Here is a 12779-nt window from a genome sequence, read left to right on the forward strand (position 1 = left end):
AAGCCATTGTTTTCAGAAACATCCATATGAAATGGGAGTGAGTAGTCTGGGGAGGTGAGTGTCTCTGCCCTTGCTAGGGCACTTTTGAGGTCAGAGAAGGCGGCCTCGGCCTCTGTTGTCCATAGGAGGGGGGCGGTGAGACAGCGATGACCAGCAGCAGCCACCAGTTCCTGAGCGATGTAGTTCTGTTGGTATAGTCAGGGATATGTGAGCGGCTGTATCCTGTGAGGCCAGAACCTTTTTGGTGTTTTGACAGGAAATGACGCACATTCTCGCCCCATGTTGCATCGGTCATTGTTTGCAGGCCTACTACTCCTCCTAACTGTGTCTGAACTGCTGTGGGTAATCCCCCTAGTACCCCATGGCGGAACAGCGCCACTGTGGCGGCGGACTGGTCCCACGGTTCCCTCATAGCACGCTGCCAAATCTTTTTGCTCTATCTGCATAGGCATCAAAATTTCATCACTTAGTCTTTTTAAATCATGCCATGCTGCATGATCCCCAACTGTGGGATACATGCGGTGCAGCTCAGCCCAAATGCCAGGGGTTACTGCTGATGCAGGCACTGATGCGGGAACAGTGGGTCCAGCTCCCCCTCTGGTGAGGGCAGCACTAGCTTCATCTGCTCCCATTACTCTACCCAATACTGCTCTGAGATCTCCCAAACACAGCTGCACTCCTGCTGTAAGACTATTGAAAGCTGTGAGGAAATGCTCAGCCCCTCCTGTCAGGGAGGGAAGTTTTGCACACAGAGCATCTAAGTCACCAAAACTGTAAGGGGTGTACATCAACAGTCCTCCTCCTCCTCCTACTGGGCGGAGTGGGCATTGTAGCCCCGCCTCTGGTGTGTGGCGCGTCTGCTCTTCCTCACTGAGCTCATTCACTGTTCGACGCAGCTGCTCTTGCTGCTTTTATCTCTCTGAACTCTTTGTTAAGTCTTTCCCTTATTCTAGTTGATCTTCGCAGCATAACTTCGTCAGGGTCCTCGTTGGTAAATTTACCTTTAAATGTGCCTGCTACAAAAACGTCTTGAGGACTTTGTGATCTAGATCTGGGCCTGCGTTTATGTCGTTTTTTAGTCCTTTCCCTAGAGCTAGAGCTTCTGTCTGTTTGCTCACTTTCCCTGCTGCTGTCTGACTGTTCGCTATCTTCCTTACTTCCTGAGTCTTGTGGGGTACTATGGTGAGGTGGACTGGGTCCTTTTACTGACATGTGAAAATGCTCTGGATTTTGTTGGCAAAAAGACGCTGAATATGGGGTACTAGCTTTGCTTGGGCCGGCTGGGACTTTGGCCGCTGGTTGTGGTGGAGCCGCTGCTGCTCCCCCTGACGCTGACTGTACCATTAAATTTAGATAACATTCTAAATCCTGTACGCGGCCCTCTAATGCCGGTATCAATGGGTCCTGTGGTACGTCTATTTGTAATGCATTTGGCTGTAAATGGGCAGTTACCACTGGGGCTTGGACTGTGGGTTTTGATGCCGTTGGACCTGTATACGGCGGCGGTGGAGCGGAAATTCTTAGGTTTCTTATGTCTGGATAAAAAGGGTTTGTTGGCGGGGGCGCCTCAGCGGGCAGCGGGTTTTCTCTGCGCTAGCGGTTTTATTCTGTTCAGCTTCTGTCTCAGTTTTGGTGAACTTTGTCATCTTGTTTTGTCAATCCCAATTGTTTCTGTATTGCATTTGTCATTTCAACCCCACCCCATATTTCTCTTTCTGCGCTTCATACTCCTTCTGCTTTGGTTTAGTCAATTTAAACCATTTTCTTTTCTTTTCCTCCTCTGCCTGCCTTTCCGCATACTCCAACTTACTTTTTCATACTTCACTATTTCATTCACTTTCTCCGGGGACGGCGCCCCTTCTCCTCAATCCATCCTCCTCTCTCCCATTCTTTCACAATCTCTTTTGCTACTTTCTCCTCTCCTTTATTGCCATACTTTTTCACTGCCCCTACTAACACTTTACCATAAGGGGTCGTCATTTTACAACAAATAAGCAGTGAGAAAAAATCCAACAAGCCAAACCACAACAAAAATCACACATGCAACAACAAACAACTTTTTCATTAAGACTCCATCTAGAGCCTTTTTATGTACATCTCTATAATCTTTACAACTTAAAAAGTGACCTCTCACTCCTTTGCACAAATACACTCGCGGTGGACTCGTAATATTACAATGACAATCTGTTAACTGCAATTCTTTTTCAGGTTGTTCACACAGAACCAAGGGTGGCAATTCACAATCACTCATCTGAACTATCTGTCCTTAGCAGTCTCCTACCTCGTCAACCATCTGGACGTATTTTCCTCTGACTATTTGTCCCTTTTCCTCTCCTACCGCCACCCGTATTATTCAACAATTCTCTTACAACTCTCTAGTTGTTTTTCTCTGTTTAATCACATCACATGCCCCAACATTTCATCTGTTTGTATCCCTTTAATTACAGCACATTCAATCAATACTTTTCGCTTAAAACAACACTTACGACAGTTGAAATGTGATCACATCAATTTAGTTTTCAGCCAATAACAGAATTTTGATTTTAAACAGGCTTCTGCTTACCTTTTTTGTTGAGAGCTCTCAGTGATCACACCAACGAATCGCAGTATCGCCGCTCAGTCCCCTTCACGGGCTGCGGGATGTCAGTCCGGTGGCTGAGCTGAACCGGACCGTGGACACAATGCCAAGGTCCAGTTGGATTCCCCTGTCCAATTACGTTATCACGTCCGGGGTCACCAAATTTGTTGGGGAAATCCTTCTATAAACTGACAACTGACTCCATGATGAATTAACACAGCGTTTATTCTTGTGGTCAACAGATGAAATGCGTTTCCGAGCAGTTCTACGTGCACGGACCAGATGGAAACTTGTCTAGTACAGAGGTTCCCAAAAAGGCACTTAAACAATAGCGTGCTCAGGGTTATATTGGTTCCCCTTGTGGGGCCTGATTGGTCAGCTATACTGTTGCTGGGGTACAATCCCTGCTCTGCCTCTTCCTTCTTGCCTGTCTATTATTTTCAGTTATCATTTACTTCACAAGACAGCTATGTTCACTCCCTTCTTGTCCTGTTCTCTGAGTTATCAGACCGTCCTCGAACTTCAGTGTCCTTGGCCTCACCATCTCCTCTTCTGTGCTCACTGTAGCTTATCTGACTAAGATAGCCCTCCTGTTCTCTCCCTCCTAGCCGTACCCCAGCTGCAAAGCATAATGTATAATATGTCACACACACACACACTCTTATTTAGTCTTTGGTTAATTCAGTATATACTTTAAGCCAGCTTTTACGTGGCCGTTCCTGAGTGCCCTGTTCATCACCACCTCAGTCATTGTATTATTTTCCCACAAAATCATTTTTGACCTTTTCATAACCTGCCTGTTGAATCTATGTTTTCCTTCAGGGCCCAAAGTTACTGTGTTCCAGCACGGCCAGGGACTGCGCCGACTGAGTTTTGGAGCGCATCCAAACCGTCACTGATGATCCAAACGCGCCATCGGCACGTTCTTTGAAAACATCAACCTGGCCAGCAAAAGCGGAGGCACACTGCAAGACGCGAAACATATTTCCGTTGTGTGAAAGACTAATATGGTATGTATACAAACTTATGAGGAGATAGAGATGGTGTCATTAGTTTGCAGTGTTTAGCGTCGACGTTTGCTATTTCGCAACTTAATGACAAATATATATTCCGCTCAAGCTTGCTCTATGTTAACGTTAGTTTTACTTGACATATGCTAACGTGACGTGGGCGTAGCTATATTGCTAACATTACCCTGCTAAAATATGGGATATCTTGTAACAAAATTAAGGAAAACATTAGTAACGTTAACGCTGGTGGTCAGTGTCGAAAACGTTACGTTAACCCGCCCAGCGGCATCTTTGAAATGTTGACATTAACTAACCTCCCATATAGCTATACATTTTTTTGACCATGAGTTTAGCTTGTTTAGTTAACTTAGCTAGCTAGCTAACGTTATCCATTTCATGGTTAGCAAACATGCTTTTCACTTTAACGTCATGGTAAGGTTATAAAATTATAAAAACTAAATTAAATCTCATTTTACAGAACATATATCGTCGTGTTTAAGACAACCCCTACTGCAATTTAATTAGCTTAGTGTTTATCTAATGTAAAAGCTGTAAAATTACTTATTTAGCAAGTAACAATACACAGTGCATAGAAATGAAAATGGTTTAGCTGTGTTTGGTTTAATAATTAGGCTTTAAGATTAGTTGTTACATTTTGGGGACTACGTCTTTTTAATGTGGGATGACCTTAATAAGCCATGTGGTTAGGAACTTCATGTATGAAATTTTTACTTCACGGTTATAGTGACCTACATTATCAGGGTTTTCTGAATTATCATATTTTTAAAAGTATTTTCAATATGTTTAGAAAGCACTCATAGGCCTATGCAAGCTGAACTAGTTTCAAAAAACGTTAGTGTTTATTATATTATACTACATTTACCGTTAACGATAATTGTCACATCCCTACATGTGGTGCAGATTAATTTTTGATGATCTTGTTGGCTAGCAAAGTAATATTTTCTGGTATAGTTTTGCATGATTAGTGCCCACAGAGTGAAAATTATTCTTTAAATTGTATTTCATTTGAACTATCACTCTCCATGGTCTTTTACTAAATAATGTAATCCTCTCTTTTCTCCTAGAAATGGCATCTAACTTTAGACTACGTGTGGTGTTTGAGGATGGTGCCATTGAAAGGATGGTGCTTCCAGAGCGGCCATATTCTGTCAGCCACCTCAAATCTTTACTGATGCAACATTTCAGAATTGATGGCGAAATTGAGCTCCAGTTTCAAGATCCCCAGTCCGACATAATGTGTAGTCTGACATGTACTGATAACCTTTCAAATAAAGGCACAATCAAGATATTAATGGTACAGCAAACGATTTCTAACGATCAACCATTAAAGGATATTCTCCATGTATCTATCCCACATCCTTCTGGATCATCAAGTGAACTTTTTTGCTTGCCAACCTTTTCTCATGACATGGACCGAATTCTAAGTAAAGGAAATGAAGAATATTTCAAGCATGGAAACCAGCTAATTTTAATTAGAGAGCAAAGACAAGAGATTCTTGAAGTGGTAGCAAGTGCATTGTATGCTAAAAATGTCTGCCCAACGGAGAGGGACTTTGAGGAAGCTGCAGAGGCCTTGATCAAACAGTTCCCATGCATTGCAGATCGAAGTACACCAAAAGGATGGGGGGGTGGAAGATTGGTCTGAAATTCAAAGTAGGCAAATACAAAAGTACAAGAGAGAGGGGAGGATGCACAGAGATTGCAGAGAAGACTGGCAACTACGTCACTGACATCCAGCCATCTCGTAAGCGTCCTTGCATGGTTGCAGTCAGTTCTGCACAGTTTCCTCAAGGAAAGAGTGAAGAAGATCTTGAAGAGCTGAAAGTCAGAATGGCCTTAGAGATGAAGAAAGTACACAAAGATCTTGCTGCAATTAACCGCTGCATGGGAAAGACTTTTGCATTGAGACGGCACGAAATTATAAATAGCAGCCCCGCTATAACCACTATAGAGAGCAGATGGCCAGCCTTGTTTCTACATGCACAGGTAACTGTATTGCTTGCAGGATGGATTGTTTTATCTGTAAAATGCTGCAACACCTGTTAGGCAGTTCTCCCTCTAATTGTACCAGGTTGATTACATATCAGTGTCCATGACCCTTCTGCTAAAAGGCTGCTCTTAAATGTTGTTTATATCTATATATAAATATCAACAGTTTTTGTCTATTCTTACTGTTTACTTGTGTGTAGTAAGCCATTAGATAGATTAGATAACACTTTATTCATCCCACAGTGGGGAAATTCCCTTGTTACAGTAGCATTTTCTACAATAAAAGCAAAAACAAACAAGTAAACACACAAGAAAAACAGGCAAAAAACAGCCAATGAGCAGAAAGGTAGACTGAAGTACAGTGGCGTCAGGTATTGTAAAGTGCAGTTGCCATAGTACAAGAAAACAATATTGCAGTGTAAGTAAGTGACTTTAATAGATCTTTTTGACATTTAGATTTGTGCTGAATTTCAACGTATCACTAACCACAACCTCCTGCGATCATTCTACGATGGACTTGACAAACACTCAGAGCGGTTGTTGAATCTGTCTCGTGAGAAGCTGCATGGCAAATTTGGACATCGGTTGTCAGCTATTCTGAAGATCTATGATGCCAAAGTGGTATGTAGTGTGTGTTTACCCCTGATATCTGACTGTAAAAATTGAGTAGCAACTTGTATTTAGTTAGTGGTAGTGCTTGTGGTTTACACACTGTTTACATAAGTCTGCTTCTCTACCCTTCCAGCAAGCCAGGGATGTCAGCATGATAAGAACAGCTGCACTCCATTGTCTCCCAGTTCTTCTTGGTGAGGATGACTCTGAAGTGTTCAAAGTCTGCATGGTGAGTAATTCCAAAGGCCATAACTCGTGTTGTCCCAACCAGAATTATTTTGCGTTTACTAGTAAACTGGTAAACCTTGTGACCGACGTATGACCGACTGCTATCTGTTGTGGAATTTTCTCACGTTACTCCTCTGTGAGTGTCTAAATCTAGGAACTAAGCTGCACGGTGCAGGGAACAACTCTGGCTGGCACATGATCAGACAGTGGTTTAAGAGCAGTAAATTGACTTTGCAAAAAAAAAGGAGCGTTCTAGGAACGGAAGGACACATTTAAAATATTGCTCAATCATGCAAATTTGATCGAGGTAAGCCTTATGCAGCCCTAGCCTGAGACATTACATGTCATTTAGCTGACGCTTTTATCTAAAGCGACTTACAATTAGGGGTTAAGTGTCTTGCTCAGGGACACATTAGTTGATATATTGCAGTCAAAATCAAACCCAGCTCTCCCACACCAAAGGCATGCGTCATACTCACTAGGGCTGCACAATTAATCATATTTTAATCATGCTCAAGCGATATTTTAAATCCGTTATTTCATATTATGCCCCGGGGTTTTTGCAAAGCCCATCTACCGCTCCGTAAACCACTGTCTGATCACGTGCCACTCAGAGTTGTTCCCTGCACCGTGCAGCTTAGTTTCTAGATGTAGACAGTCACAGAGGACAGAGTAACGTGAGGAGAATTCAACAGAATAGCAGTTGGTTATACGTCGGTCTCAATGTTTACCAGTTTACCAGTAAACGTAACATTTTGTCCCAGCAGTGACCAGTTCTACTTGGTGTCTCTTAGCTAACAGGGCTCTAGAATGCGAGTAATATTTTTCCCAAGTCACCCCGGTGCACCTTACGTCCTCGCATCCGCTGCCTTTCCACAAACGAAGCAATGTTGTTTATATCGATATGGTTTAATTTTGCGTTACATGACCCATTTCTTCTGTAAAGCCTCACTTGTGTTTGGATTTCTCCGCGCAGCCCTGGCTCCTTTTAATCACACATGTATCCCCCGCAACAAGGAGAGACACAGCGGCCGCCGGTCTACACTTCTACATTTGTCCACAGTTTTAATTGTTATTAACACAGCTGTATATTGTTAAGCATGAGAGGCAAGCCTGTATTTGTACAAGTGTTTCCGCTTGTAACTGCTATTGCGGCGGACACGGCAAAAAAACACAGAAGAAGTTATTGAATGCAACAAACTTGAGTTTGTTGAGTAATAGCGTGAGATGTAGACTCCTGGACGTGGGCGAGAGATGTGACCCATGGCCAGAATATCATAGTTCATAGAAATGCAGCACAGTGGCGATACAGACATTTCATACATACGTGTGTAACTCCACTGACCTACCATTCATGCTGGACCCACACATAATGAGTCAGCCGTCACTCTGTGAGTAGCGTCCATCTCCCTCTCTCTCCCTAGCTCTTTTAATCAGTTATTTTTTAAAACAAGGGAAGGTATATATCCTACGCTATTTTCAGATAGGTCATTTTCATTAACGTGTGCTTATACAAGATACAACTTCAACATAAGAAGAATGTAGCATAATATGGATGTGAAAGCAGTTATAAATAGCCTACGTGACAATAAAATATGTTTTAGTTCAACAAATAATCATGATAATTAATTGTGATCTCAATATTAATCAAAATAATTGTGATTATCATTTTGGCCATAATTGTGCAGCCCTAATACCCACCACATGCATGCACAACAACAAAAATTGCCTTCTGCATTTTTGTTTTGCTTTTCCCTCCATTGGACCAAACCGTGATGTCTGAACCGAGGTATGAACCAAACCGTGATTTCTTAGTACCGTTCCACCCCTAGACGGTGTAAAAAGTCAATTGCGCTGGGTGCAAGATAGGGCCCAATACGTACAAATATGTCTGGAAAATAATCCTGTAAGTAAACTTATTCTGTTAAGATTTGGTTATGAATATGTCAATTTTTTTCTTTTTCTAGGAAGCGGAACAAAGAACTTTGGACAACAGTAACAGTCCAGTCTGCATACTGTCAATCGTCCCTAATGACGAAGAGGAAATGGTCTTCCTGCAGCCATGTCAAGTCAACATAATCCTTGAAGGCAGAGTGGTGACATCCCCCCTCCATTCATGGTCTGATGCATTCATTTACCTACAGTGGGTACGGAAAGTATTCAGACCCCTTTAAATTTTTCACTCTTTGTTTCATTGCAGCCTTTTTCCAAAAATCAAAAAAGTTCATTTTATTTCTCAGTAATGTACACTCAGCAACCCCATCTTGACAGAAAAAAACAGAAATTTAGAAATTTTTGCATATTTATTAAACAAAAACTGAAATATCACATGGTCATAAGTATTCAGACCCTTTGTTCAGTATTTAGTAGAAGCACCCTTTTGATCTAATACAGCCATGAGTCGTTTTGGGAAAGATGCAACAAGTTTTTCACATCTGGATTTGGGTATCCTCTGCCATTCCTCCTTGCAGATCCTCTCCAGTTCTGTCAGGTGGATGGTAAACGTTGGTGGACAGTCATTTTCAGGTCTCTCCAGAGATGCTCAATTGGGTTTAAGTCAGGGCTCTGGCTGGGCCATTCAAGAACAGCCACGGAGTTGTTGTGAAGCCACTCCTTCGTTATTTTAGCGGTGTGCTTAGGGTCATTGTCTTGTTGGAAGGTAAACCTTCGGCCCAGTCTGAGGTCCAGAGCACTCTGGAAAAGGTTTTCGTCCAGGATATCCCTGTACTTGGCCGCATTCATCTTTCCCTCGATTGCAACCAGTCGTCCTGTCCCTGCAGCTGAAAAACAACCCCCACAGCATGATGCTGCCACCACCATGCTTCACTGTTGAGACTGTATTGGACAGGTGATGAGCAGTGCCTGGTTTTCCCCCCACATACCGCTTAGAATTAAGGCCAAAAAGTTCTATCTTGGTCTCATCAGACCAGAGGATTTTATTTATCACCATCTTGGAGTCCTTCAGGTGTTTTTTAGCAAACTCCATGCGGGCTTTCATGTGTCTTGCACTGAGGAGAGGCTTCCGTCGGGCCACTCTGCCATAAAGCCCCGACTGGTGGATTGCTGCAGTGATGGTTGACTTACTACAACTTTCTCCCATCTCCCGACTGCATCTCTGGAGCTCAGCCACAGTGACCATTGGGTTCTTCTTTGCCTCTCTCACCAAGGCTCTTCTCCCCCGATAGCTCAGTTTGGCCGGACGGCCAGCTCTAGGAAGGGTTCTGGTCGTCCCAAACGTCTTCCATTTGAGGATTATGGAGGCCACTGTGCTCTAGGAACCTTAAGTGCAGCAGAAATTTTTTTGTAACCTTGACCAGATCTGTGCCTTGCCACAATTCTGTCTCTGAGCTCTTCAGGCAGTTCCTTTGACCTCATGATTGTCATTTGCTCTGACATGCACTGTGAGCTGTAAGGTCTTATATAGACAGGTGTGTGGCTTTCCTAATCAAGTCCAATCAGTATAATCAAACACAGCTGGACTCCAATGAAGGTGTAGAACCATCTCAAGGATGATCAGAAGAAATAGACAGCACCTGAGTTACATATGAGGGTCACGGCAAAGGGTCTGAATACTTATGACCATGTGATATTTCAGTTTTTCTTTTTTAATAAATTTGCAAAAATTTCTACATTTCTGTTTTTTTCTGTCCAAGATGGGGTGCTGAGTGTACATTACTGAGAAATAAAATAAACTTTTTTGATTTTTGGAAATGGCTGCAATGAAACAAAGAGTGAAAAATTTAAAGGGGTCTGAATACTTTCCGTACCCACTGTATTTGGGCTTATCTATGTTTTGCATCTTAGGTACCCCAAGTCTATGATAAAGATCTTTCTCTTTATTCAGCAAGTATTCTTGCACATTGATGCAGACAACCTCAGACCTAAAATATTGGCCTTGAGCAAGAACTGTAGGGTTTTTCTGAGCCAGAGTTACTGTATGTCTTTTTCCTTTGTCATTTGCTCCTTATGTTACTTTATGCTTTAATGTTTCATAAATGTGTGTTTTTGTGTGTATGGTAGAATGCTGACTGTATTTTGTACACCCAGTATAGCTCAGCTATCTGTAAAACTTTGAAGCCTATTTTTATTTAATACATAAAAACTTAATAAATGCATTTTGAGAAATATTTTACTTTTTGTAGGGTATCTTTTCTTTTATGGTTAAACACAATGTGTATAATAGAAACCATTAAGCTCTGTCATTTGTGCACTGATGCTTTTTCCTGTGGGGAAAAAATATTTTGATGTTGTAATAAGCAGAAAGTGATTCCTGGGATACATTTTTTGTATATTTACTGCTTTGTGTTTTTTAGCAATACAAGGGGAAAAGAAGTTTGAATTAAGTTTTCTTTACACTTACTGATAGTTTAGTAGGGCTTGCTGTAACCCGACACTAAGATTCCTGAACAAGTCTGAGAGGACCACAATTAAAAATATAATCCAAAATTCATAGCATACTTGCAACTCATGTTGTAATTATTGTTTCTATTGTGTGAACACAATTTTTTCATTTTGTCGAAAAAGAAAGTAAGTTCTAGTCACATACAAATGTAAAAACTGAGTAGATATTTTTATAATTGGTAACACTGTACACCTAATGCACAAACTCTATGCTGTCCATTGAGTTTAACTATATATGCCATTTTAAACCTAAATATTAATGTATCACATCAAACATAACACAAGTTGTATGTATCACTTCTATCAAATATTTAAGTGAGACAAACAAAGAAATGGAAGTTGTTCTCAAGCTTTAAATTTAACGTTGCTTTGACTAGTTAAAACTTAATTATGTGTACTAAAACATATACATTGGTAAAAACACAAAACATTGTGGCAGTTTTACGATAAAACAGAACAAAATGGTTGTGTTCAGCATAACTCTGGAACTCATGTTGTAATGATGTGTTTTTAGTGTGTAAATTGAACACTTTTTAAACATTATGTTGAACGAGAAAGTAACTGCTTGTCAAATGAACATTAAACAACTGAGTAGATATTTTTACACCAATTTTTAAGTTCAAACATCTTATACAATGTAAACCTAATGAGCAAATTCTACGCCGTCCATTGAGTTTAACAATATATGCCATTTTTACACTAAATATTAATGTATCAAATCAAACATGACACAAATTTTATGTATCACTTCCATTCAAACATTTTAAGTTAGACAAAGAAATGGAATTGTTCTCAACCTTTAAATTTAACGTCGCTTTGACTATTTGAAACTTAATTATGTATACTAAAAAAGTATACGTTGGTAAAAACACAAAACATTGTGGCATTTTTTATGTTAAAACAGAACAAAATGTTTGTGTTCAGCATAACTCTGGAACTCATGTTATATTATGTGTTATTGTTGTGTTAAGTGAACACAATATTTTCATTTTGTTAAACATGAAAGTGACTGCTTGTCATATGAACATAAAAACATTGGGTACATATTTTAACATCCTTTTTTTAGGTTTACTTAACTATCAAAATATATGCTAAGTGCACAGTATATGTGTTGTTAATTGGTCTTGAATTAATTAAGTGACGTTGACGTTATACATTTCAGTAGAATGAACTCAAAACTCCAAAAATGTTAACTTAACATAAAAAGATTATGTCAACCTCACATGAGATGACTTTTTGTGTCAAATGAACATAAAGTTTTTATGCTGTTTTGACAATTCTGAACGTTTGTGTGGACGTAACATTAACATTTTGTGTCACGGATGGATTGGGGTTTACAGTGCAGGAGACAGGCCAGTAGACCAGACGTGGAGGAGGTTGTAGGGGGCCAACAACCCAGCAGCAGGACCGCTACCTCCGCCTTTGTGCCAGTGTGGCAGGTGTGCCCACTTGAGGAAGGATATCTGAGATGAAGAAGTAGTCCCACAGAGGAAGGATATATATATATAAGTTTTAGGTCATTTTATGGTTGCAACCCGCCACAAACGCAGTAGAAGAAGAAGTTGTATTTAATCTCTTCTCTGTCTCACACATGAGGGGGGGGGGCAAGAAAGACAGCAGGGAAGTCACATCTTGTACTGTACCTTGCTGTCTCACTTATCTCTTCATGGTACAGCCCTCAGGGGTGTGACTGTGTGGTGTGTTGTGTGTGTGTATGTGTGTGTGTATGTGTGTGTGTGTGTGTGTGTGTGTGTGTGTGTCCTGACTCCTCTCTCTTTCCCTTCTGTGTGCCTCCATGTCCCAGAGGGCCTGTCACTAACCAAGCTCTGGGGAGTCCTTATGTTCTTCCACCCAGCAGTTTTTCTTGGATTGGGTGGCTCCTAAATCTGGTTGTCATTGTGGTAATCCCCGCACCCTGCTACGCCCTGCTATGCCCTGAT

The sequence above is a fragment of the Etheostoma spectabile genome, unplaced genomic scaffold, assembly GCF_008692095.1.
Source record: "Etheostoma spectabile isolate EspeVRDwgs_2016 unplaced genomic scaffold, UIUC_Espe_1.0 scaffold00018676, whole genome shotgun sequence".
In the NCBI taxonomy this organism is placed as follows: domain Eukaryota; kingdom Metazoa; phylum Chordata; class Actinopteri; order Perciformes; family Percidae; genus Etheostoma; species Etheostoma spectabile.